Source organism: Paroedura picta, chromosome 4, assembly GCF_049243985.1.
Source record: "Paroedura picta isolate Pp20150507F chromosome 4, Ppicta_v3.0, whole genome shotgun sequence".
In the NCBI taxonomy this organism is placed as follows: Eukaryota; Metazoa; Chordata; class Lepidosauria; order Squamata; family Gekkonidae; genus Paroedura; species Paroedura picta.
The window spans coordinates 25,650,156-25,675,191 of NC_135372.1; the positions used below are offsets into that span (position 1 = coordinate 25,650,156).

Sequence of the window (25,036 nt, forward strand, 5' to 3'; positions counted from 1 at the left end):
AGTGGTAAGGCAGCAGACATGCAGTCTGAAAGCTCTGCCCATGAGGCTGGGAGTTCGGTCCCAGCAGCCGGCTCAAGGTTGACTCAGCCTTCCATCCTTCCGAGGTCGGTAAAATGAGTACCCAGCTTGCTGGGGGGTAAACGGTAATGACTGGGGAAGGCACTGGCAAACCACCCCGTATTGAGTCTGCCATGAAAACACTGGAGGGCATCACCCCAAGGGTCAGACATGACCCGGTGCTTGCACAGGGGATACCTTTACCTTTAAATATGTAGAGTTGCAAGAGCAACACGAAATTACCATAAACATTTCAAGGATTTGGGGAATGATGTATTTTTTAAAAAAACTGCCTCCCACTGTCCCTTCTCCGTATGCCCCAAATATAATCACCCCTTCCCATTCTCTGCATTTGTAATCCCCAAATCCACCCCTGGGGCACGGCCAAGGACGTCCGCTCTCAGCAGCCCGCTCTGGAGTTTTTCAGACTGGAACCATGGGAAGAGAAAGGCAGAAGCAAACAGACAAACAAAGGCCGAAAATAAGATCTCTAAACCAAGCCAGGAACCAAAATTAAATGGGCAGCAGGAAATGGACGGCCCGTCGCGACCACAAGAACGGGCAGCCAGGAAGGGGCTCATGTTCGTAGGAAGGAATGGAGGGGGACAGGAGCAAGAGGGCAGCGGGTGCCCACGGCTTAGACAACTGCCAAGAAGTCAGCAGTTCAACAGGAGCAGAGATCCCAGCGCAGGGAGAGCAAACAACACCGCAGCAGTGGAAATTTCAAGGGCAATTCTTAAAGCGGAGAATCCCACATTGGGAGCACGGCTGTGCCATGAGAATCTAGGTATATTTATTAAATAGTTGAGGGCTTGCTTCAGGGTGCATACAGCCTTCCCTTTTCACTTCCCGTTAACTGGCACTCTTGAGGGACACTGACTGAAAAGTTGTGTTGGAATATGCAAGATCTGTAGTGTGCAGGATTGAACAGAATATGAAGAGTGCCCTGTAGGGGGCATCGGAGGAGATGCGTATTTCGCATAGTGAGAACAGGAGCTTCCTTTTTCAAATACTCTCCTCCAGCATGCTGATTGGAGCCACTGGAGGCTTCCTGTTCCTTTGAGTTTGCTTACAGAAAAGACGGAACGGACAGAACAGTTAGACAGGACTCCCTCTCTCTATATATACAAAGTTGTTTCTCTTCACAATAAAAACTATTTTATTCCTTTAAGCAGCTTGGTGCTCCGCCCTCTTTGCATATTTAAACTATGCCAACAAGATGGAAGCTCTGTTGCAACCTCAGGCCACTGAGAGCCCAATCCTCCCAAATTTGTGTCACCTCCCTTAGTTTCCTGGCCATTGATATGTCCTGTGGCAGTGAGTTCTGCAAGCTGATCAGGCACTGCATGAAGGATTTCCTTTCCTCTTCTGCCCCCCAGTCCCCCCAGGTTCTAGTACCACAGGAAGAAGAAGACAGTTCTCTTTCCACTGTCTCCACACCTTATTTCACGAACCTTTATCACATCTTCCTCCTTAACCGTCTTTCACATAAACTAAAACGTTCCAGAAAGTAGTCGTTTCTAGCAAGGGAAATGCTCCAATCCCCAGGTCATTTTGCCTCGTCCTTTTCTGCACACATCCCCGACCCTTCCAGGCCAAAGGCAAGCAATGGGGGAGGGGTGCCAACTCCAGGTTGGGAGATTCCTGGAGATTTGGGGGTGGAGAATGCAGAGGGACCTCAGTGAGGCATAATGTCATGCAGTCCAACCTCTAGATTGTGAGCAATTCTCCAACTGCATTTTGCGGAGGTTGAGCCTCTTGTGGCGCAGAGTGGTAAGGCAGCAGAAATGCTGTCTGAAGCTGTCTGCCCATGAGGCTGGGAGTTCAATCCCAGCAGCCGGCTCAAGGTTGACTCAGCCTTCCATCTTTCTGAGGTCGGTAAAATGAGTACCCAGCTTGCTGGGGGGTAAATTGTAATGACTGGGGAAGGGAATGGCAAACCACCCCGTATTGAGTCTGCCATGAAAACGCTAGAGAGCGTCACCCCAAGGGTCAGGCATGACCCAGTGCTTGCACAGGGGATACCTTTACCTTTTCTTACCTTGGAGGTTGGTTGCCCTCCTCCTCCTCGGGGAGCAGCAAAACACGGCACCCTGAGGCAAGTCCTGGTGCAAGCAACCAGAAAGAGGTCCTTTAAAGTTTATTTACTTCCTTTCGTCCTTCAGGGGCTCAACATGGCTTTCAGCCCCACTCTCCCTGCCTCCACTTTTTCCTCACAACAACCCTATGAGGTGGTTTAGGTCGAGAGAATCTGACCAGCTCCAGCTCACCCAGCAAGTCCCCATGGCAGAGTGAGGATCTGAACTCGGGCCTCGCAGATTCAAATCCAGCAATACAAAAACTATACCATGCTGGTTGTCAGGAAAGACAGAGGGGAGCGTTCTGCAGCGCAGGATTTGCGTCTGCAAGAGGATGGGGCCTGCCAGTAGCCGGCACAATTTATACAAGCAAAGTTTAACTAATAAAAACCCTGGACCTAGGAAGCCAACTTTATCCCCAAGCAGGGTTGCCAACATCCAGGTGGTTTCTGGAGATCTCCTGGGATGACAACTGATCTCCAGGCAGCCAAGATCGGTGCCTCAGAAGAAACTGCCATTTTGGAAGGTGGGCCCCAAAGCACTAAACTCCACTGAAGTCCCTTCCGTCTCCTTAGGCTCCAACCCTACCCTCAGAGGAGGCTGCCTGTTATGCCCTGCACGAGTCCAGGCACGAGGAGATGGGTGAGTCCTGAGGAGATTGAGAAAGGGGCTTCCTCCAAGGATCATTTGGCCGCAATTTAAAAGGCAACCATTTCATTTTTAAAAACAGGGTTTGTGAGGGGATATTTTGCGACTGAAGAGCCTCTTGTGGCGCAGAGTGGTAAGGCAGCAGACATGCAGTCTGAAAGCTCTGCCCATGAGGCTGGGAGTTCGATCACAGCAGCCGGCTCAAGGTTGACTCAGCCTTCCATCCTTCCGAGGTTGGTAAAATGAGTACCCAGCTTGCTGGGGGGTAAATGGTAACGACTGGGGAAGGCACTGGCAAACCACCCTGTATTGAGTCTGCCATGAAAATGCTAGAGGGTGTCACCCCAAGGGTCAGACATGACCCAGTGCTTGCACAGGGGATACCTTTACCATTATTTTGCAACTCAAAGGAGGGGAATGAGGGAGTAGCCAAATGACAGTACTAGTATGATTACTTTAGATCAGGCTTTTTCAAACAGAGTTTCGAGAAACCCTGGGTTTTCTTGATAGACCTGGAAAGGTTTCCTGAATGGGTGGGAATTAATTTTTAACATATATATTTTTTAATTTGTAAAATATTTATTGGGCGGTATGATCATACATGCTCATGTTGACCTCCCAATTGGCCGATGATGGGCCTGGAGGGGATGGGAAGGGGAGGGGGCCATGGGTGAGCGAGGACACAGCCATATGATTGCACCACATCTGGGGTTTCTTGAAGCCTGAAGAATGTTTCAGGAGGTCCTCAATAGTAAACAAGTTGAGAAAGGCTGCTTTCTTCCTGAATTTTTTCCCCAGCCTGGAAATTTGCACCCAACGAATTCACGGTGAAACTAATGGTCCCCCTTTCATTGTGCCAGTTGTCTCAATCTCTCTCTCTCCCACCCCACCCCCAGCCTTGGCCAGCCGGCCGACTTCTGCTCAGTAGTCCATCGGCCACCTGCACCCTACAAGCGTGGCTGGTCTCTGGAGTGACAGAGAGCGAAAGTTGCAGTTTATTTTGGGGGTGAAACAGTTCTCCCTTTGTGTTTTCGGCCACAAAGGACCTCCTTTGCAAACAAAAGCATGGTGGGGGGGATGGGGTGGGGGGAAGGGGATGCTGTAGAGATGCTGGGGACAAAGCAAGCAAGGCAAAGTTTAATGTTAATACATTCAAATGAGTAGCCGTGTTGGTCTGAAGTAGCACTGTAAAATCAGGATCCAGTAGCACTCTGGTGCTGGAGAAGATTCTTGTGAGTCCCTTGGACTACAAGGCGAACAAACCGGTCAGTCCTAGAGGAGGTCAGCCCTGACTGCTCCTTAGAAGGCTAGATCCTGAAGATGAAACTCAAATACTTTGGCCACCTCATGAGAAGAAAGGACTCCCTGGAGAAGAGCCTAATGCTGAGAGCGATCGAGGGCAAAAGAAGAAGGGGACGACAGAGAATGAGGTGGCTGGATGGAGTCACTGAAGCAGTCGGTGCAAACTTAAATGGACTCCGGGGAATGGTAGAGGACAGGAAGGCCTGGAGGATCATTGTCCATGGGGTCGCGATGGGTCGGACATGACTTCGCACCCAACAACAACAAAGCACCTTTAAGGCCAACCAAGATTTATTCAAGGCGTGAGCTTTCGAGTGCAAAACAAAACAAAACACATAGCAGCCAAACAAAATACGTTCAGAGACAATGGTGGTGGTTATGGGAGCAATTATGCTAGAGAAAGATAGAATCTGTCTCAGCTAACTCCCCATTTCAGCCTTGCTTTCCTCAGCTATCTTGAAAACAAGGGTCTTCCAAAAGGTATCTTGTTGTAAAAGGTAACAGACTACAAACAGTGATTCTATATCTAAGAACGTCTTCAAAACCGGGTAACACACAGTTTGCAAGAAGGCATTTCTGGGGTGGCGGTTGAGCCTGGGGAGAACAGGGGCTTCCATAATGGCATGGAGTCCACCCTCCAAAACAGTCAAAGTCAGAATGAAAGACCACACAGGAAGACCAGGGTCGCTGCAAAGACAGGCAATGAATGACAAAGCACCTCTCTTTGCCTCTTGACGTGGAAACCCTGCAGGAGTCACTTCATGCTGCCAGCATCATAGCTTTGCTCAAAGGACTCACCGTCACAGTACAGCAGCCATCTTTATATAGGATCGAACAAACCCATACAAGAGGCAGTCCACCTCTGAAAGTCAGGTGCCAACTGGATCAACACTGGGGGAGACTTTGGCCTTCGTGCCAAATCAAGTTGCTGCCTGTGACAGTCCAGACGTTCTGGTACACTTGGCCACAATCTTCTGTTCCTTTGACCAACTGGGGTACAGAAACTAGGCCGAATCCTGATTGTGTTTGTACATCTCATCTGACAACTTTCAAGTTCGTCATCACTGAAGCACCAAGATGACAAGTTAGGAGAGCGGGCAGTTTCCCATTCCCAAAAGAACCAGATTCCCGAAGTCAAGGCTTTGCTGGAGATTAATTTCAGAATCGGCGTGCAGGGGCAGGGAGGAATTCGGCAGGGAGTTTGCTTATAGCTCTCGCTCTCTTCCAGACAGGAAGAGACAGGATCCCTCAAGTCTGGCTCATGCCCTGCAAGTGCTGAATCCGGACCACACGCTGAATTTTGAAAAGCCAAATTCGCACATGAATGAGACCCAAGAGCTGGCTGGCCCTTGAACAGATCTATGGTGTGGCCTCACTGGGAACACTCTGCAAAGTTCTGGTCATCCTATTTCCAAAAAAGATATTGCAGAGCTGGAAAAAAGTGCAGAGGAGAGTAAGTAAGAGGATTGGTGGGTTGGAGCCCCTTTCCTACTAGGAAAGGTTGGAGAGTCAGGGACTTTTCCATTTAGAAAAACAGGCAACTAAGGAGAAGACGGGGGGGGGGCATGTTGGAGCAGGGATTCCCAACCTGGGTTCCAGGAAATCCTTTAAGAACTCTCCTGGGATTCCGTGGCCTTTCTTATTAAGTTCAGATGGTTGTAGACTTTGCTAGCAGTCACTGGAACCCCCTTCCCCTGTAGATCTATAGGCCCCCTTCCCCTGTGGATCTATAGGCCCCCTTCCCCTGTGGATCTATAGGCCATTTCTCCATAATGGAAATGGCCAATGATCGATCGATCAATTGGCTGGCTCCCATACCTTACTTCCACACCCACTTCTCAGAAGCAAAAATGAAATAGGAGGGTTCAGTTGGTCCTTTAATGTCCAGACTATTAAACAGACCCCAACTTCAATGTTTTCAACAGGCAGCTTCAATTTAGAGAAACACAATAAAATCAGAGTCTAGTAGCACCTTTAAGACCAACAAAGATTTATTCAAGGTGTGAGCTTTCGAGTACAAGCACTCTGCTTGCACTCGAAAGCTCACACCCTGAATAAATCTTTGTTGGTCTTAAAGGTGCTACTGGACTGATTTTATTGTGCTGCTTCAGACCCACATGGCTACTCATTTGAATCTCTTAACAGAGAGTAAGACTCTTATAACCACAGCTACTCCTAGCTTAAGGTGTTCCAGGTTGGAAAAGGCTGTGATAGAGGTTTATATATTTGTGCATGGGATGGAGAGGGTTGACAAAGAGAACTTTTCCTGCCTCTCCCCAAACACGAGATCTCAAGAGCATCCAATGAAGCAGATGGGCAGTAGGATTCAGGACAGGCGGAAGGAAATACTATTTTACACAGAGAGTGAAATGTGGCGCTCGCTACCAGAGGCCACAGGAATACGCAGCTTTCAAAGGGCACAGGATAAGCATCAGTGGCAACTAGCCATGATGACTAAGAGGAACTTCCATATTCAGAACCTCTAATCCTCTGGATCCCAGAGCCAGGAAGCAACATCAGGAAAGGCCTTGGCCTCTGTGCCCTGTTACTGACCATCCAGAAGAACTGGTTGGCCACTGTGTAAAACAGGATGCTGAATTAGTTGAACCCTTAGTCTGATCCAGCAGGGCTCTCCTTCTCCCATCTTCCCTACAACAACATAATCTCGTGAAATAGGATGCTACCATGACCGAAACAGGATGTGGTGATGACCAGTGGCTTAAAAAAAGAAAAATGACACCGAACCTGAAACTACCTCTAGCGACAGACGTTACGGCCAAATGGAAACTCCTCGTTGAGAGGCAGTATACTGATGTGGGAAATGTACCATAGAAGAGGGCTGTCCAGATAAACTAGGGGTCCCCAATCTTTTAAAGCCTGTGAGCATTTTTGGAATCTGTCATAGCACGGTGGGTGCAGCCACAAAATGGCTGCTGCAGGAGGTGGAGCCAGCCACAAAATGGCTGCCACAGGAGGAGGAGCCAGCCACAAAATGGCTGCTGCCACTTACCATCTGTCACACAGTGAAGATCCTTGTGCTGTGGTGGCAGCTACTGCCAAAGCAATGTCTTTAAATATCTGCACAACCAAACACATTTCGGGCAGATGGAAGCCTTGCTGGACAAAGTCCCCACCTGGCCACATCCATATTCTAAAAGCACCAGGAAAAGTACCTGTGGGTGCCATACCATTGGGGATCCCTGATCTCATCCAACACCCTGCTTCTCACAGGGGCTAACAAGATGCCTCTGAGAAGCCCCCGGCAGGGAACAGGGGCTGCAGCCTCTCCCAGACATTCAGAGATACAGTGCCTCTGAATATGGGGGCTCCATTTAATCATCAGGGCTGATGGGCATGTCCCCCTCTCCTTGCACACCTCTAAATTATTTCCAAGGCCACCTCGGTGAGTGGCCAATGCCACATCTTGTGGCAGTGAATTCCCCAAGTCAAACAACGTATCTTGCGGTCAATTTCCTCAGTTGATTTTAGACTGAAAGTGCCAGGAAAACTCAGGCAGGTCAACTATTACCTTCAGTACCCTGTGAGCATCCAGGCCCTTTGTTGTGTCTAGTGATTGTCATCAGACACCAGGCCGGGCCAAAACGAGCCATGGAACCATGCGTTTTGGAAAGCCACCACTGAGGCACACGCAGTCCCCTCCTGCTGGGCTACCCTTCATATGGAGCTGCTAGAAAACCTTTCTTCATCCTGTCACAACAGTTAAGAGAACCAAACTCCAGACAGGGGAAGGCTAACTGGACTAAGCTCAGAAAGAGTTTGGTTTCTAATCCCCCCTCCCCAGGGGGGCTAACACTGAACAATTGGCTGCATTGTTGAAAGCTTGCTTCTCTTGGAGCCGGGTTCGAGCCATGGTATCTCAAAAAAGGAAAGTGTGCAGAGGGGGACAGCCCGAAGGACCTGGGTGGGTGAGTAGGGTGACAGCACCTTCCCTCTGAGGAATGACTAAAGAACTTGTGGGTTTCCAGATGGAAGAAAATATTTCTTAGGAAAGGGGGGAGCATGAAAGAGGTCAGGTATAGGGTGAAGAAAGCATGGAAGAGATAAAGGAGATCATTTTTCCTCTCTGCTTGAGATCCTTCTATTGGGGAGGGGGCCTTTCCCAGGGGCACCTGGAATGTCCTATGTGTGGGAACAGAGGGCTGGACAAGATGGACCTTGGTCTTCTTGTCGAAAGGGGACCTTTGCAACAACGGGTGGCAAACCACCCGGAAATGGAACCTCAACCCTGAGAGGCAGTTCACCTCAGAATAGCCAGCTGTGGGGGCAGAGGGGGGAGAGACGGCACTTCCCAGAGGCCTCCAAGCTGTGGTCCTCTAGGGTTGACCCAGCAGGGGCCCTCTTATCTCTCTCTTACAAAATGAAAATTCTTCTCCACACGGCCATTTTTCTTGACAATCAATAGTTTTAGAGCGGGTGCCTATTTTCTCTTGGTGGGCAGTTTCTCCATGCCATTCATTATTGACCCCTTGTTAAGGCTAAGATCCCCCCCTTTTTTTTAGACCCACCTTAGAAGGGAAGGTGGACTACCTCCTGGCCCTTTTATACCTCCCTTTCCTGCTCTGAGATCTCCAAAGGAGAGAGGGATGCCTGCCTCCGCCAATTGGGGCAGACCTTTTCAACCTTTTGGTCATGGAGGGACCCCTGGAACGTTTTTCAGGCTTCAAGAAATTCCAGTAGTGGTTCAGAGAACCACATCAGAGAAATGGGCATGGACAGAAGACATGGGAACCAGACGATCAATCGATCGACTGACCGATCGACTGTTCATTCATTCATTCATTCATTCATTCATTCATTCATTCATTCGATTTTTACCATTTACCATTTCCATTGTGGAGAAAGAGACTAGGTTTGTAGAGCAACAAGTGATGTGGGCTCCAGTATCTTCCAGTGATGTCGGTGGATATCTAAACTTCTGGAAAAGGTCACGGAACCTCAAGGGAACTCTTGCGGAACCCAAGCATTGCACGGAACCCTGGTTGAGAACCCCTGGACTGGAATGTCCACTCCACTATCTCTGGCAATTCCCGGCCAGCAGAAGCTGGAAAGGAGCTGCCTTGTACAGAATCAGATCTGAATCTCTCAGAGGCCAGGGTTGGCCGCTCTGACTAATGCCAACTCTCAAGGGTCTCAATGAGCATTTGCAACCCAAGAGCTTCCAATGGGAGACCCCTCAGCAGACAGCAGGAACCACGCAGGGCCTTACACTGCCCACTTTAAAATTAGAGCAGTTAAATTCTGCTCAGGATGAGAATGGCCTCACCCAGCAGGGAGGCTGGGAATTAGAGGGAACATTGCCTGGGAGTGTACCGGGACATGTGGTTTGATGATACGAACTCCCCAAGCCGTTCAGGGCTTGAAAAGCAATACTCTGAATCGAGACTGGGGCAAACCGGTCACGAGCATGGTTGACTCAGCCACCATCTATCTGTCCTGAGAGGCTGAGCCTAGAAAGGAGTCTCCCTGCCTCGTTTTGTATTACTGAAGCTTCCATGGCCCCACGTTACCCAGCAAGTTTCTGTGGCACGTGAAGATTTGAAGAAAAGTTGGTTCTTATATGGTACTTTTCTCTACCAGAAGGAGTCTCAAATCGCCTTCCCTTCCCTCTCCCCACAACAGACAGCCTGTGAGGGAGGGGAGACTGAGAGAGCCCTGATATTACTGAAGAAGAAGAAGAAGAAGAAGAAGAAGAAGAAGAAGAAGAGGAAGAAGAAGAAGAAGAGTTGGTTCTTATATGCCGCTTTTCTCTACCCGAAGGAGTCTCAAAGTTGCTTACATTCGCCTTCCCTTTCCTCTCCCCACAACAGACACCCTGTGAGGTGGGTTAGGCTGAAGGAGCCCTGACATTCCCGCCTGGTAAGAACAGCTTTATCGGTGCTGTGGCGAGCCCAAGGTCACCCAGCTGGCTGCATGTGGAGGAGCGGGAAATCAAACCTGGCTCACCAGACCAGAAGGTGCCACTCTTGCCTACTACACTAAGCTGAACACAGATGGCCAAAAAGGCAGCAGGGAAGAAAGAGGTTCTACATTCTTTAGAGCAGGGATAGTCAACCTGTGGTCCTCGAGATGTCCATGGACTACAATTCCCATGAGCCCCTGACAATGTGTGCTGGCAGGGGCTCCTGGGAATTGTAGTCCATGGACATCTGGAGGGCCACAGGCTTGACTACCCCTGCTTTACAGGAAGCAAGAGAGGACTGACAAATCCATACACAGATCTGCCCCTGAAAGTTTGCCGCTGAGCCCTTTTCTGGGATTACAGTTTCCAGGTGTGAGGACAATTTATGAAGACAGACTCAGCCCAAGCACATTTCTAGAATTTAAGCATGGAATAAACTTAGACTTGAAGCTAAAATCGGTTCAGGCAAAGAAACACGCGGAGCAGAGGTCCGTCGGTGGCCGTTAGCCACAAGACCGAGATGGAGCACTCTGTCTGCGTCAGGGATTCTCTGCCCTGCTGGTGCTCGGGAGGCAGCAGTGGGTAGGCTTCTGGAGGTTTGGCCCTGCTGGCAGACCTCCTGATGGCACCTGGGTTTGGGCCACTGTGTGACACAGAGTGGTGGTCTGAATGGGCCATTGGCCTAGGCCAACGTGGCTTCTCCAGTGTTCTGCTCCTTTCCCCCAAGCACCCCATCGTCAAAGTCCCCAGGAACAAAACTGCAGCCAAGCCAAATGCTTCCTGGATCCTTTGATTCACAAGTGCCAACCAAAGGTCACTTAGGCACAGCGGATCCTACCAGGTCTAGAGGTATTAAAATATCCTAAGGGGGAGAGCAAAATACAAACATCTTGGAAGCCGAATCTGTCACATCTGTGGAGCCCAGACCCCAGAACCAGGGGGGATTGTGCTCCTGAGACCCACAAATCAACTTCTCTTCAATCCTGGGTATCGTCTTAACGTGCTTTACTACAAGCCCCCCAAATACCTCACTCCGCACTATGCAATTCGGACCACCTGTCACCAAAGATCTCTCAGTCAGATTTTGCATCTCTTTGAACTCCAATCCCAACTGAATTAAACCATGCCCCAGATTCTTTAGAACCAAAACCTCTGGGTTGCCTGGAACCAGAGACCCAGAAGAAGATGAGTTGGTTTTTATACCTTGCTTTTCACTGCCCAAAGGAATCTTAAAGCAGCTTGCAATTGCCTTCCCTTCCTCTCCCCAAAACAGGCACCCGGCGAGGTATGTGGGGCTGAGAGAGCACTGATAGAACTGCTCTGTGAGAACAGCTCTAACAGGACCGTGACTGGCCCAAGGTCACCCAGCTGGCTGCATGTGGAAGAGTAGGGAATCCAGCTCTCCAGATTAGAGGCTGCCGCTCTTAACCAGGACACCGCTCTCCCAGTTCACCCAGTGAATGTAATCCCAGTAACTAAGATCCAAAACCTCTGTGGCACTGTTTAGATCCCAGATTCAAATCTGAGCATCACATAGCACCCTTTGAATGGAGCAGAACACATCTGGAGAATATCTGAATCCATATTCTTACTTTATTAGATTACAAAGCAACAGATCCCATGGGCAGGACCCTCAAGAGAGGGCTTGCTTTGATTCTAACCGATACATGGGTTTGAGTCATTCACATATCATCCCTCTTCATGGTAATCTTTACAACATTCCTGCAGGGTGGGACAGCATTACTATTCCAGCATTGCAACTAAGGGGACAGATTCCAAGCAGGGGTGGCCAAACTGTAGCTCTCCAGATGTCTATGGACTCCAATTACCATGAGCCCCTGCTGGCTCCTTACTTTATGGATTCCAGCCAGGGAACCCAATTCAGATCTCAGAAACCAACTGCGGAAATCCATCCGTCGCTCCGGCCCTGGATTGGCAAGGCTTTCGACCAAGCTGGCTGGGCAAATTGGGTCATGGGCAGAGGGCACTGCACTCTCACCTTCGCATACCTTTCCAAAAAATTACTGGAAGGATAGGGACAGTGATCACACACACCGGGTTCATCCTCCACCGTGTCTCCTCCTGAAAGGCTGTCTCTGCTTCCCAGCCAGACGCACGCCTTTCCAGCCCATTCATTCCCAAGCGCCAGCCTTCCCGGGCGGCTTACCTGGCACACCTGGCGCGCAGGTGAACGGCTCGTCTTCGTCTGCTTCCTCCCGAGCTCTCAGGCTGGGCGACGGGTGCGCGGTCAAAGCCCCCACCTCAAGCGGGATCCCTTAACGGGAAGAAGCATCGCCTGAAATGCGGGCAGCCGTCAGAAGGAGACTTCGCTTTCCAAAGACCCGCCTCGCTTCGGCCGGAGCCCGGAGCGCTTGCCGGCTTCGTGTGAACGGCGCCGCGCCCACGCCACTTCCTCATTGGGCCAGCCTTCCGAGGTCGTTTGCATATGCGGCCTGATTGGCTCGAAGGAAATGCGTGAGCGCAACCCCCGCCCCTCCTGCTAACTCCAGAAAGTGATGGTGTTACCTTTGTGCTCCCCTCGTGTAGCCTGGAGTTAGTCTGGTTCACACGTGCAACGGGGTCAGCTCATAGGAATCCTTATTTAAAAAACCCCAAACAACCAAGTGTACTTTTTACTTATGTTTCCTGATCTACCGGCTTTTCTCTCTCTTTTCCCTCCTTTCTGCCTGCCTCACTTGCCTTCCAGATTTCAGACTGTTTCTCTCTCTTGCTTTTTTCTTCCTGGATCATTCATTCTCTCTCAGTTTCCAACCTTTTACCTGTTTAAAATTTCTCCTGCAAAATTCCCCCCCCAAAAAAACAAAGAAGAGTTGGTTTTTATAGCCCGCTTTTCACTACCCAAAGGAGTCTCGAAGCGGTTTACAATTATCTTCCCCTCCCCACAACAGACAATCTGTGGGGTAGGTGGAGCGGAGAGAGCTCTGACAGAACTGCTCTGTGAGAATAGCTCTAGCCTCTAACAGAACTGTGACTAGCCTGAGACCACTCAGTTGCCTGCATATGGAGTAGGAGTGGGGAATACAACCCGACTCACCGGATGAGAGGCTGCTGTTCTTAACCACGACACCAAGCTGGTTTTCTCTTATAGCCCTCCTCATTTCACAATTACAATATGTACATGTGCTTTTCCTTTTTTGTAATTTATGCCAGTCTAACGCTGTAACAGATTCATGGAGGAGACATCTATCCATGGCCTGAGGAGAGCCTCCACATTCAGAGGCACTAAACCTCTGAATCCCAGAGCCAGGAGGCAACTTTCCAAAGTGGCCATTTTCTCCAGGTGAACTGATCTCTGCCACCTGGAGATCAGTTGTAAATCTGGGAGATCTCCAGACACCATCTGGAGGCTGGCAACTCTACCATTCCTTCAATTTGCAAAGCTTTTTAAACCTTTCTTTAAAAAAAAATCAAGTTACACTACTGCCCACATTTTAAACGTTCCTTCGATTTCTGCCGAAATGGGACTGAAAACTGATGAACATGGCTTGGATCGGGCCCCAAATCTTTAGCAGCAGAGGACTCCTTGTGTGTAGCACTCAAGGGCAGCCTCCTGACTGTCCTCTTTAAACAATCCCCCATGCCCACCTGCTCCAGGCAAGTCACTTTCTGACTCAAAATGGTGCTGGCCAGCTTGTTTTTTTTCCCCACAACACAGCTTGTCAGCGTCACTTCCGGCTGGGGGACTGCAGGAAAGGGAAATCCACCAGCATCTTCCCTTGGTGCAGGCCACTGGAGAAAGACCCAAAAACAACACAGCCGCCTGGCCGATTGGACCCAAGGACACCTAGGCTAGTGCCCTCTGCTTAACACCTTCTTTTGGTTAGATTCAAATGGGTAGCCGTGTTGGTCTGAAGTAGCACAATCAGAGTCCAGTAGCACCTCTAAGACCGACAAAGATTTATTCAGGGCGTGAGCTTTCGAAAGTTCAAGCCCTGAATAAATCTTTGTCTGTCCTAAAGGTACACCTTTTTGGTTGTTTACATCCGGTATGAAGGCATACTGAGAAATCAGCATTCTTTCCCTGTTGTTTACTGCTAGTATCTGGTAATTCAAGGCATGCTGCTTCTGAGCATGGGGGGTTACAATTGTCCACGATTGAAACCCCCAATAAAACGCCATTAAAATTAAAAAGGGACATAAAAATTACAATAGCTAGATCAACAAACATGGCGGTAAAAATCCACAACATTTCCCCCCATAAACATCATCCAATAGGGAAGTGGCAAGATGGGAGCCATAGCCCTTGCCGTAGGTAATCCTGGTGTACCGCTGCGATCAGATCTTCTACTCAGACCCCGGCCTCAACCATAGACCTGGGGGAAGAGCTCTGTTTTGCAGCCCCTGCGGAACACAGAAAGCTCCTGCAGGGTTCACAGATCCTCTGGGAGTTCAGTCTACCTGATTGGGGTCAGGACCAAAAAGGCCCTGACTCTAGTTGAGGCCAGTTGGGCTTCCCTGGGGCCGGGAATAACAAATTCGTTCCGACAGAGCACAAAGCTCTGAGGGGTGGGGGGCATAGGGCAACAGACAATCCCTCAGATATGTGGGTCCCAGACCGTGAAGGTCAAAATGAAACCTCGAACCAGATCCAGGCTGCAACTGGTAACCAATGCAGCTGCCTCAGCACAGGCTGGATGTGGGCTCTCCGAGATGTTACTGTGAAGACCCTAGCAGCTACATTCTGCACCAGCTGCAATTTCTGGATCAAGGACAAGGGCAGGACTACATGACCCTGGATATCCCTTTCATGATTCTATGATTCTAATGGCACATCAGAGACTGGATGATAATTGGCTACACTGGGTTTTTTTGTAGGGATTCTTTTTTAAAGCAGGGGATGGATAACCACCTCTTTGAGTGGCTAAAGGGGCTTTGAATTAGTGACTGATGTAAGTAAAGATCATTAAGATACATTTAGGCTGGTCCTGCATCAAGGAGGGGGTTGGACTAGATGGCCTGTACGGCCTCCTCCAACTCAATGATTCTATGATTAATGTAGTTTTTACATCCCCTACCTTGACACGGATCCAGACACTTGGATATCTCAACAGCGGCAAGACTAGACTACCGTAACATGCTCTTCCTAGGTCTTCCCTCAAAGTCAGAATGGAGATTAAGTTGGTGCAAAATGACACAGTTGTTTTTTTTTTTTCTGAGCTAGGCAGAGCGTGCGTATTATTTCCATTCTGTTGTGACCCCCACTGGCTGCTTATTTGTTACCAAACTGAGTTCAAAGCATTGACTTGCCTTTTGCCCCTCAGATCTTCTGGAAACTGCATCACTTCTTATGCTCCATAGCAGGGGCGGTCAAACTGTGGCCCTCCAGATGTCCATGCTAGCAGGGGCTCAAGAGAATTGTAGTCCATGGACATCTGGAGAGCCAGTTTGGCCATCCTTGAGCCAGTTTGGTGTAGTGGTTAGGAGTGCGGACTTCTAATCTGGCATGCCGGGTTCGATTCTGCGCTCCCCCACATGCAACCAGCTGGGTGACCTTGGGCTCCCCACAGCACTGATAAAGCTGTTCTGACCGAGCAACAATATCAGGGCTCTCCCAGCCTCACCCACCCCACAGGGTGTCTGTTGTGGGGAGAGGAATGGGAAGGTGACTGTAAGCTGCTTTGAGCCTCCTTCGGGTAGGGAAAAGCGGCATATAAGAACCAACTCTTCTTCTTCTTCTTCTCCTTCTTCTCCTTCTTCTTCTTCTTCTTCTTCTTCTTCTTCTTCTTCTTCTTGCACCATTGTGATGGCCCCACTCATCTGAGCAAGGCCTTCTGGAATACAGAGATCAAGAAGGTTTTTATTTCCATCCTTTCCCACCACCTATGCGAAACTGAATTATTCAAGAAGGTGGAATATTTTTTACACAGATAAAGAAAGATGCTTTGGCTATAGCAGCCATTCTCAACTGCTTTACCATTGAGAAACCCCTGAAACATTCTTCAGGCTTCGAGAAACTCCAGGAAGGGTGTGATCCTGCAAAATATGGTTGGGAAGCATAGCTCTGTACACTCCCATCTGGGGCTCCTTCCCTTCCCGCCCCTTCCAGGCCTATCACTGGCCACTTGGGGGGGGGGCATGGATAAACATGACCACGTATGGCCAAGAGGAGGTGGCTTGGAGTAGTGGTTAGAGAAGCAGTTTCTAACCTCGCAAGCCAGGTTTGATTCCCCACTCCTCCACATGCAGCCAGCTGTGTGACCTTGGGCTAGTCACAGTCCTGTTAGAAGTTGTTCTCACAGGGCAATTTCTCTCAGAGCAGCCTCACCTACCTCACAGGGTCTCTGTTGTGGGGAGAGGGGTTGGAAGGGAAGGCGATTGTAAGCCGCTTTGTGAATCCCTTGGGCTGTCAAAAGTGGGGTATAAAAAACCTTCTTCATATCACCTGATAATTTTTTTAATTAAAAAAATATAAACAATGAATTAACTCCCTTCCAGTTGGCCATCACAAAACTCCAGGGTTCCATAAAACACTGGTTGAGAAAGCTTGATTTAGACTGTAACCCACCTTGTGTCTCAATGAGAAACGTGGACTTTATTTACATCATTTATTTATATCCTTCTTTCTCTCCCCAGAAAGACCCCAAACGGCTTACACCATTCCCTTATGGTCCAGTTTTTCCTCACAACAACCCTGTGAAGTCGGTTAGGCTAAGACTCACCAAAATTACCCACTGAGCTTCCATGGCTGAAGGGGGACTCAGATCTGAGTTTCCCAGAGACTAGTCCAGCACTCTACCATGACATCACACTGGCTCTCCCGTGGGAGAAATGTATGGGGAAATCACTTCTCTTTGACAGAAAGATGGGTGGAAGCTCTAGCCCAGCCTTTGTCAACCTTTTGACCGTGGAGGAACCCCTGAAATAATTTTTCAGACTTCAAGGAGCCCTGGAAGTGATGTCAGCTGGCTACACCCTGGAAGTGACATCACTGTCCACACCCTTAGCTCTCTAGCTCCCTCCCCTCCCCTTTATGGTAGTTCTGCCTGTTGTAGGCTGAAATTCTGAGTAGAAGCTGAGATGACAGCCCAGACTTCCTCACCCATACGATGCCACTTCAGGGCTCCCACGGACCCCCTTCAGAACTCCTGTGTAACCCCAAGGGTCTACGGACCCCTAGTTGGGAATCCCTGCTCTTGCCAGTACATCATGTTGACTTAATGCAAAGAATATAAATAAACAAACAAAGGATCAATTATTTTATATTCTCCTCAGGGTAGGGACTCTTCCCCCTAACTCTGCAAAGCAGTTGGAGCACTGACAGTAAATATTATAAATATGTTAGTATTATTATTATTATATTATAATATCATTATTAATGTTATAAAGGGGCTTACTCTCCTCTCAGCTACACACCTTCATGAAGGCATGCATTTACACGCCAGCACGTCAGAGAGCAATCCGAGTGGTTGCTGGATCCACCCTCCTTGGAGAACAAGATCCCCTGGAGAAAGCGTGTGTTTACGGGAGCTGATGAGGGGACTGATGCAATTGGGAGGCATCAGTTACATGAGTGCACCAAACGGGCCGGAGACAAATTAGCTGGCATTTCCCGTTTGCTCGCCGTAATTTGCCACTGAGTATTCCCCCTCCTTCTTCTTCCTTGCCCCCCTGATTTGAACCTGAATTTCTAATGTTTAGGAAATGAAGCAGAGTTAATACTAATGACAATGAGGATCATGTCCCTTCTTATAGATGGTGGTAATCTTTAAGAGTGTCACAGTGAAAGGTGTGAATAGCTAGATGGGTAGATACACAGACAGATGGATAATAGAGAGAGAGATAAATTTAAGGACCACACCAATTTTAAGAAGACAACCCTGGCTGGGAAAGTGGTATTGTCCTTACTTGGTGTCAACAGTTTTGGTGCTACCACTTTCCAAATGTTCCTTTTGCGCAGAGATTTGAGTCTAGCACAGAGATGTGAGTATTCCTGCTACTTTTCAAATTAATCTGGGATTTTCCATGACTTTGTATGAAAAGTCATCTGGAATTACAGCATCCCCCCCCCCCCCCCCGCCTTGAACAGTTCTGACCCAACATGCTAGTCAGTGGGTAGACTTCAGGTTTCCATCTTCCAGGGGGTGCTGGAGATCTCTTGGGATGATTTCCAGGCAGGTCAGTTCCCCTGGAGAAAATGACAGCTTTCAAAGGGGAACTCTATGGCATTGTGCCCTGCTGAAGCTCCTCCCCTCCCCAAATTCAGCCCCCTCCAGGCTCTTCCCCCAAAAATCTCCAGGTGGTTCCTAATCCAGAGCTGGCAGCCCAAGTTTGTTACTATGGCAGATCCTGCCTGGAACTGGGGGGCTACCTTCCTGGGTCACACCAAAGGGTTGCCAGCTCCACATTTAGAAATACGTGGAGATTTGAGGGTAGAGCCACGGAGAGGTGGACTCAGAGATGGACCTCCATAGGGCGTAATGCCGTGCTGTCCACCCCCTGAAGCAGCCCTTTCAGATAAGTGGAGTAAATGTTTTAAATAAATCAATAAGGGATTTATGTAGTCTGGTGACCAGTTGTAATTCCAGAACTCCACCCCCACCTGGAGATTGGCAAGCTTGTGCCTTTTCCATTTCTGAACTCAGGAAGATCCCAAAGCCAGGTTGTGGTGAAACTAGCAGCCCTCCCTATGCCCCCGGGCAAAAGGGATTTTGGGATGTATTATGTGCAGATCATGGGAGGTGATGGTACTGCTTTACTCTGCTCTGGGTCGGCCTCACTTGGAGTCCTGTGTTCAGTTTTGGGCACCCCAGTGGAAGAGGGATGTAGACAAACTGGAGCGTGTCCAGAGGAGGGCAACAAAGATGGTGAGGGGTTTGAAGACCAAGACGTATGAAGAAAGGTTGGGGGAGCTTGGTCTGTTTAGCCTGGAGAGGAGACGACTGAGAGGGGAATCTGATAACCATCTTCAAGTATGTAAAAGGCTGCCATGTAGAGGATGGAGCAGAGTTGTTCTCTCTTGCCCCGGAGGGACGGACCAGAATGAATGAGATGAAAATAATTCTAAAGGAATTCCATCTAAACATCCAGAAGAAGTTCCTGACAGAGCAGTTTCTCAGTGGAACAGGCTTCCTCGGGAGGTGGTGGGTTCTCCATCCTTGGAAATTTTTAAACAGAGGCTGGATAACCATCTGACGGAGAGGCTGATTCTGTGAAGGCTCAAGGAGGTGGCAGGTGACAGGGGATGAGCGATTGGGGATGTAAGTGTCCTGCATAGTGCAGGGGGCTGGACTAGATGACCCAGGAGGTCCCTTCAAACTCTATGATTCTATGGTTCAGTCACCCACAGACTGCCCTTGAATATGGAGGTTCTGTGAGGGTTGGCCGAGCTAATTTCCCACAGATCTTCCTCTTTTGCCACTAATTAGTTTTCGTGATGGGCTTTTCTAAATCGTTCTGAGACACTCTTCCTCCCTCCCTGGTTTCCCGACAGAAACAGGCTCCTATTAAGCCTGGAGGGTGTTCATGTCGCTTCTTCCCAGGGACCACAAGGAAAGCTCGATCTTCTGACGCAGAGATGGCCTGTGCAATTAGCAGGGCTTTAATTAAGAAATCCTAATTGCTTAATTGCTAATAATAATTGCTCCTGGAGGAGGTGGGGTGGGGATCAAAAACAGCTTGGCTGCATTTGTCCTCTATGAGGATCCACAATTCACGAAGCTCTGGTTGTGGGAAAGAGAGAGGGGAAAAGGGACACATTCGGCCTCAGTTTCAGGGGGAAGTTCCAGTACACGTGTGTTTATGTAGCCCCAAAAAGTTAGCCACAAGGCTTCTGGTCACTGCTTTTAACCATGGTACATAGATGGAGGGGAAATGTTTTATTTTTACAAAAAGTATTTATTTTTCCATTTATACCCTGCTCCTCCCAGCGTCCCAGCTGAGGGTGGCATTCACCACTGAAGTCTATAAGACATACATAAATTTATCAACAGAATCATGGAATCCTAGAGTTGGAAGGGACCTCCAGGGTCATCTAGTCCAACCCCTGCTCACTGTAGGAAATTGACAACTACCTGCCCACCCACAGTGACCCCAATTTCATGTCCAGACACCATCATGGCCTGGAAGAGATTTGCCTTCAGATCTCAAAGTGACTACCGGCATTTTCCTGGGCATATCCTGGGCTTCCCCGGGGCCGGGGGCCTAGCGCCCATTTTATTTTAATTTAAAATGGGCTTTAGCCCTAGTTAACAATATAATTTAACTTAACATAATAGTAAAAATTTTAAACCATAAAATCTTAGAAACAATCATGACAACTGTTGAGCTGATTGCTTCATATAAGAGCATTCAGGTCTCGGTTTCAGGGGGTAAACTGATGTAGAGGAAGCCCGGTGTCTAACCAGAATCGTCTTGCTGTTTGTTGGCTCCAACCAAATACCTGGCAGAAGAGCTCTGTCTTACAGGCCCTACAGAACTGAGCCAGTTCCGTCAAGGCCCTTAGCTCTTTCAGTCATTCCACCAGGTCGGAGCCAGGACTGAAAAGGCCCTGGCCCTGGATGAGACTAGGCATTCTTCTTTTGGGCCAGTGTATTTGAACTGGATGCTCTTAATGTCCTTTGGGTTCGGGGTACAGTCAACCAAGCAGTCCCTCAGGGACGCTGGGCACTGACTGCATATGGCCTTAAAGGTAGCACCTTGAAGCAGATTCAGAATTCAACCGGGAACCAGGGCGGCTGCCTCAGGGCAGGCTGGATGTGGCTCCTCCAAGGTGTACGAATGAGGAGTCGACGCATTCTGGACCAGCTGCAGCTTCCGGATCAGCGTCAAGTGAAGGCCCACATAGAGTCCAGGGACCGGTACCAGTCCGTAGATCAGTCGGTACCGCTCCTCATCCTCCCTGGCTGCTGCCTCAGGGGCTGCCCTGCCATTCCGCCGCCAGCTCACCTTTGATGCTCTCCAGCGGCCGCCATGGCTGGGGCTCCTCCTCGGCATGGCACTGCTCAGCTGCTGCTAGCAGTGCCCCCCAGTGGTCGGCAGGAAGTCAGGGGCACCGGCGAGAAAGCAAGTGGAGCACGGGCTCAGGCGGCAGCGATGTCCCTCGGCAAAAGACTACCCCCCCTCCCGGGCCTCAGTAAAATTGTCAAGCGTTGATCGGTCCCTGGTGATAAAAAGGTTGGGGACCACTGCTCTACTCAACACAGGATCAGCCAAGCCTCCAGGAGGAGCTGTCCACCTGCTGCGTGAAATCTGCCAGTGAAGGGGAGCTCCCCACCTCCTTAGGCAGCCCATTCCACTGCTGAACGAGACTCATAGAAACCTAGAGTGGGAAGGGGCCACACAGGCCATCTAGTCCAACCCCCTGCTCTGTGCAGGATTAGCCTCAAGCATCCAGGATAAGGATCTTTCCAGCAGCTGTTTGAAGTCCACCAGTGAGGGGGAGCTCCCCACCTCCTGAAGCAGCCCATTCCACTGCTGAACTACTCAGACTGTGAATCCCCCCTCCCCCATATCTAGCAGGTACCATTCTTCATAGAGTTTAAATCTACTGCTGCGGGTCCTCTCTGGCATGAACAGGAATCTTTTCCTGTCCTCCTCTAATTGACAATCTTTCAAATATTTAAAGACAGCAGACATGTCCCCTCTTTACTGATTTCGTTGATTTGAACTATAGAAGGTTTTCTCCAAAACGTTTTCAATGTAGTCTATGAGCAACTTCCTTTGGGATAATAAATACTTCCCAAACACTTCATTGACAAAGTAGAATACTTAGTCAACCAATGTTTTTTTTCCTTTCTGTTTATTGTACTGGGTAGTCAACCTGTGGTCCTCCAGATGTCCATGGACTACAATTCCCATGAGCCCCTGCCAGCATTTGCTGGCAGGGGCTCATGGGAATTGTAGTCCATGAACTTCTAGAGGACCATAGGTTGACTACCCCTGCTTTACACAATATAATTTCTTCTTTGTATGAGCTTTCTACAGTATATAAAGCTGATTACCAAATGTAGATTAGTTAGATCTCTCATATTTCCAGTAGCCACTTATGGCTGTGAAAATTGGACGACGAAAAAAGCAGACAAGAGAAAAATAGATTAATTTGAACTTCAGTGCTGGAGAAGGCCTCTGCAAATTCCACGGACAGCAAAAGTCACAAGCAAGGAGACACTACAACGCATAAAGTCTGCTCTATCATTGATAGGCAAAATCACAAAACTTTGGCCACATCATACGATCCAACTCGACGGAGAAAGCAATTATGCTAGGACTGGTCACCGGTAAAAGGGAACCAGGCTGACAAAGAACGCGGCAATTAGGTAAGATCAAGATGGACATTGGCCAGAACATTACACCACTAAAAGAAACAGTGCAAGATTGAAAATCGTGGCAACAGTTGTGCCTTAGGATCAGCAAGAGTTGGACTGGACTGAATGGCTGACCTCCTCCCCCTGCCTATTCCTGTTTCTTTTGCCATCTTGCCCCCACCCTGGGCTGGGCACTGACATTCCCCCCCCCCTCTAGCTGGCAGCTCAAGAATGGATCTAGCACCATCTGGAGGCCTTGCCAGCATCTGTGTTGCTGCTGCAGGCAGCTCCCGCACAGCCAAGGAAAGCCTCCCAAAGGTCCTATCTCCAGCAAGAAGCCAAAAGACTCCTGTTATGTCTGTGGACATTTGACAGCAGATGCAAATGAAGGCTTCTGCCAGCTTGTGAACTAACCAATCCGGTGGGCCCGTTAAGGCTGATCCTGCGTTGAGCAGGGGGTTGGACTAGATGGCCTGTATGGGCCCTTCCAACTCTCTGATTCTATGATTCAATCAGACTGTCCGGCTTGGAGCCAATCAGGGGCTTGGGCAGGCTGCCTGAAATGTATAAAAGTGCCTGAGCGTGCCTGTTTTTCCTTGTTTGGTGTTTGGAGTTGATGTTGGAGTGGCTAAATAAAGAGAGCTGCTTTGAAGAATTGGAGTCTGTGTTTACCGAACCTGCAAACTTAATAACTGCTGTGTAAAATTCATACCCCGAGTCACTATATACCGTGAGCACTGCATGGTCAGCGTTATCAAGTCTTTATAAAGGGTTTGACTGCGGGCTGGAGATTTCCTGGAGTTGCAACACATCCTCAGAACAGAGATCCATTCTCCTGGCTGCATTGGAAGGCAGACTCTATGGCAGGGATTTCCAACTAGGGGTCCATGGAGCTCTGGGGGAGCTCTGAAGGGGTCCACAGGAGCTCTGAAGTGGCGTGGAATGGGTGGGTCCAGGCTGCTGATTTTTAACCTCCTAGTCTTCTACATGAGGTAGAGCTGCCATTGAAGTAGTGAAGGCTGTAGGAGAGAGCAAATGGACAGCTAAGGGTGCAGACAGTGATGTCACTTCTGGGGGTGTGGCAGAGGTGTGGCCAGCTGACATCACTTCCAGGGCTCCTCAAAGTCTGGAAAATTATTTCGGGGCTCCTCCAAATAGTTGAAAAAGGCTGCTCTTTAGCATTATATTAGATGCCCAGGAGATCAGTTCCCCAAAAAGTGTTTTGTTTTTGATCTTTCACTGCCTCCTATAACTTAATACAAAATCGCTGAACGTGGGCTTTTCTCTAGCTAAAACCTCGTTATATTTTTGTTTGGTCCTCCTTAATTGGGCTAGTGACCATTCATCTTTGTCCCGTCTCAAATTTTTTTTTTTACATTCTCTACACTCACCATCGAACCAAGCACTGCCCCTATTAGGAGTTGAGTTTTGACGTTTCTTGGGCACGAACAGAGGCTTTAAACCATTTATAATTTCCACGTAATGGCTTATTGTTTTGCAGCCTAATATTAGGTTTTCACTTGCATGTAGCACAGATTCGTCATTGACCAGAAATTGGAGGATTACAGTTTGAAGTTGATCACACCATTTAGGTTTTCTGTGCAGCCCAACATTGGGGGCAAAGAAATAAATCATTCCTGCAGCTGATTGTAAGCCTTAAAGGATTAGGGTCACTAAAGAGTATTTCCAGCACTTCGAACTGGAATATACTAGGTTAGCAATCCCCAAACTGTGGGCTGCGGACCACATGTGGTCCTTCGATTAATTGGAGGTGGGCTGCGAAGGATGCCTTCTCCCCCCCCCCCTTGGCCCTTTACTTCACCCCCCCCCCGGCCCTTTACAACACACTTTGGGTGTCATTGTCTCCCATCACTCCCAGATGGGACTATCTCGTTGCAGAGAAACAAGCTCAGGGTTCCGATTGATTTGTCATTGTCATGAGTTCATGAAAATAAAATGTTCCTTATGTTCATTGTTGTGGCGTGTCTGTATCTAATTTTGAAGGGATGTTTAAACATTACCATAACGATCAGAGAGCGTTATGGCAGTGGTTGAGAGTAGAGGAGTAAACTGTCGTCCCCCCCCCCCCACCGGGCCTCAGTAAAAGGCATTGAGTGGTCCCCGGTGAGTGGTCCCGGTGATAAAAAGGTTGGGGATCACTGTACTAGGTAACAGACCCATTAATACAGCAATATAATCTATAGTGCTGGCATGTTTAGCAGATAAATAGGTAAACATTCCCCCTGACAGGTCAAATTTTGTACCATGTAGGATATATAAATTAAATGACAGAAACAACTCCAAATTTTTTTTCCTGGCTTGTTTATCACCTGTTTATCCCTAGGGAAGCACTCCACAGAGACCCAGTTTGCTACCTGCCCATTAATCCCCACTCACTGGAACATCTGATTCAAACCAATTCTTGAAACCCTGAAACCCATGGGAATCTGGAGGCAGAGCCTAGCGAATGCCAGAATTCCCAGTGGAGTATAAAATGCCACACAGACCATCCTCCAAAGCTGCTGACCCCCCTCCCCAGAAGCGTTAGGCCTCATCTGGAGGTTCTATAGATGAGAACAAAACAGGGAAAAGCATATATTTGTTGTTTGATTATAGCGGCTTGAAAAAGGCACTACTAAACGGGTAAATATAGCTGTATTACGTCTTGTTACAATCAGTGTTTACATCTCCTTCAATCAACCTAGAGAAATATTATGATCAGCGGTCACCTTTCTGGAATTGCACGAAGACAATGTTCCCCAACTCTG

General features: G+C 48.8%; 1 protein-coding gene across 1 annotated transcript in view; it reads right to left on the bottom strand.

Annotated features, from left to right (window-relative positions):
• Nucleotides 1–12,346, bottom strand: part of MEF2B (myocyte enhancer factor 2B) — a 35,148-nt gene extending 22,802 nt beyond the window's left edge. Inside the window, exon 1 of the mRNA XM_077331992.1 lies at nucleotides 12,173–12,346. The gene's annotated coding sequence lies outside the window, so the exon portion shown is untranslated. The remainder of the gene's footprint in view (nucleotides 1–12,172) is intronic.
• Between the last annotated feature and the right edge of the window lie 12,690 nt (nucleotides 12,347–25,036).